Source organism: Lethenteron reissneri, chromosome 52, assembly GCF_015708825.2.
Source record: "Lethenteron reissneri isolate LAM-NWPU_2019-01 chromosome 52, ASM1570882v1, whole genome shotgun sequence".
NCBI classification, from domain to species: Eukaryota; Metazoa; Chordata; class Hyperoartia; order Petromyzontiformes; family Petromyzontidae; genus Lethenteron; species Lethenteron reissneri.
Genome location: NC_083830.1, coordinates 11847160 through 11850109, shown reverse-complemented (window position 1 = coordinate 11850109; position 2950 = coordinate 11847160). Strand labels below are relative to the sequence as shown.

The 2950-nt window shown below is 58.6% G+C and overlaps 1 pseudogene; it reads right to left on the bottom strand.

Annotated features, from left to right (window-relative positions):
- Positions 1–6: 6 nt before the first annotated feature.
- Positions 7–2950, bottom strand: part of LOC133355893 (beta-1,4-galactosyltransferase 5-like) — a 9573-nt pseudogene continuing 6629 nt past the window's right edge.

The window sequence follows — 2950 nt, the reverse complement described above, 5'->3', positions numbered from 1 at the left end:
CATGTCGCTGCAGCCGTAGTAGTTGCGGTCGCTCTCTGGGATGTGGTCGACGTCGTGGAAGACGAAGCAGTCCCAGGGCGCGTCGCGCAGCGCCTCCACGAAGCCCACATTGAAGAGCATCGCGCGGTTGAACGGCATGTCGCCCGCCTGCCACCGCCGGGGTGAGCACCGCACCGCCGATTAGCGACGCGCGCCGGTACAAAGTGGAAGCCGCCCCCCCACCGCGTGACGACACACCGCACCGCTTAGCGCCCCAAACCACATCACCACGCACTGCACAGCAACGCAAACCATACCACGGCATGCCACCGAACACACCGCACCGCAACATGAGCCACACATTTTCTTGGTTCTTTCGGGAAAATCACGTAGAAGGGAAAAAAAATAATACAAATAAAACAATCAAATACAATTCTCACGATGTTTCGGCCACAACGCGAGCAGCCGTCCTCAGGTGAAGAACAGGTCTGTCGGAAAGACAGCGTCTCATTCAGACGCTGGCTTTCCGACAGATGAATCCCTGCAGTCACGAAAGCTTAAAATCGAAATTTAATAGTTTATCTGCCGTCATTATTATCGCCTATTTCTTCTTCCTCTTCAGATGAAATTTGAACAAAATGGAAATTAAATTGACGAGAATACATTCTGTTTGACGGGAAGCTAAAGAAAAATATATATTTTCCGTAAATGCTAATTATTTTGTCAAGGCGCTCTTCCCCCTCCAACCCAGCTTAAATATACGCTGCCAAGCCTGGTGGTGTTCATTCAGACGCTGTCTTTGCGACAGCCCTGTTCTTCACCTGACGACGGCTGCATGCGTTATGGCCGAAACGTCGTGAGAATTGTATTTTATTATTTTTTTTTTTATTATTTCCCTTCTACGTGACTTTACCGAAAGAACCAAGAAGACGAATCCCTGCAGTCACGAAAGCTTTAAATCGAAAAGAGCCACACAGCGCCGTCTAGCGCGTCGTGCCACTGCCGCCCCCCTCTTAGCCCCGCTTAGCAACGAGTTGCGGAGAGTTGCGCCGTGTGGAGCGGTCCGAGCGTCGAGGAGCGGTGTGGTGAAACGAGGGAGTTGCCGCAAAGCGATTCGCGGGCCGCGCGATTCGTGACGAGGAGCGACGAGGTGGGCGCTCGCAAACCTGCTCGATGAGGTAGAAGGCGAACTCGAGGCGCTGGTGCTGCAGCATGGGAACGAGGTGGCGCAGCAGGATGGGCAGGTGCTCGTGCCGATTGCGGAACGGTATGAGGATGGCGACCTGCACCGCACGCACGAAACCTCAGCTACAGCACATGCACCTCGGCTAAACCGCCAACATGCACCTCTCGTTACACCTGCGAGCACGGCCGCCCCCACCACGTGCACACCACAACACTCAAGCCCAACACACGCGCACGCACACGCACCCACGCACACGCGCACACACACACACGCACACCCACACACGCGCGCACACACACACACACCACCCACACGCGCACACACACACGCGCGCCCACACACACGCGCGCACACACACACACACACCACACACCGCGCCCACACACACGCGCCACACACACACACCGCCCACACACGCGCCACACACACGCACCCACACACACACCCACACACACGCGCGCACACACACACACGCACCCACACACACGCACACACCCACACCCACACACACACGCGCACCCACACACACGCACCCACATACACACACGCACCCACACCTGCATGCTGGCCCCACACTCACGGCTCGGCACAGACACTCGACACAAAAGCATGCGCCACCACTACAAATTGCACTCTCCCCCATCGCTCACTCACACCACAATCCTCTCGCTCCATCCATCCAACACACTCGCGCACTAGACATTCTCACCCACGCACACAAAGATAAAAACAAAGATCCCCCGTATAGCCTTAACAGACTGTAGGGGCAAGTACTGTTAGCGAGCACCTATGAAGGCCGGCACGGCACACGAGGGGGTGGGTGGCCAACACCACGCCCGGCCGCCTTTGTCTCCCCAGTGGCGATATTTACACATCATACCAGGTACTCATTTGAGGCCGAATCGACCTAGGGGAGGCCCAGGACCGGTTTAGATAATCGTCACTGGTGTTTGCCGTGAGCGGTAATCGAAACCCGGGTCGCCAGGTTCGTAGCGCAGCGCAGCGCTAACCGCTACACCACCGCTCCCCACACCTTCGGAGGGTTCATGCCAAGGTCAGAGTTCGTGGGTCACCGGGACGCGGCCGCGTGCTGGGGGTGGGAGAGGCGGCGGGGTAGGGTGGGGGGGATGGGGTGGGGGCTGTGCGGCGGGGGAAGGGGGGTAGCGGCTGCGGCGACTGGACAGGAGCCAGGCACAACACGCGGCAGCGGCGGCGGCCGTGGCAGCCGTGGCTAAACTCCGCTCCCCAATTTAGATCGTAAACGACCAAACTCATTAAGCGCCACCGCCACCACCACGACAACAACAACAACAATGGGAGGAGAGGGGGAGTGGGGGAGAGGGAGTTTGGCGGAGGAGAGAGAGGCCCGAGGAGCGGCCAAAACGGAGCAATTAAATCGGTGAAGAATGTGTTCATAATGCGAGGGGGGGGGGCGTGGGCTCTTGTGGGCCACCAGGTCACGTGGCCAAAGCAGGAGGCCCTCCCTGGTGCCGCACACACACGGGGCTAGTCGTGGCCACGAGCCGAGCCGCGTCCGCACGGAGACGGGCGCAAGACGTCCGCGGCCCACGGCTTAGCGTCGGCGATGAGCCACGGAGCGGGAAGGGTCCTTCCTGTGCAACGCTAACCCCCCCCCCGCAGACCCCAACCCCGCTCCGCCCCCACCCCTCCTTCACTAACCACGGCCGGGATCTTGTGGGGGATCTCAAAAGCTAATGCAGGGTTTGTGAGACTGGTTTGTACCTTCTTGGTTCTTTTCGGGTAAAGTCACGTAGAAGGGAAGTA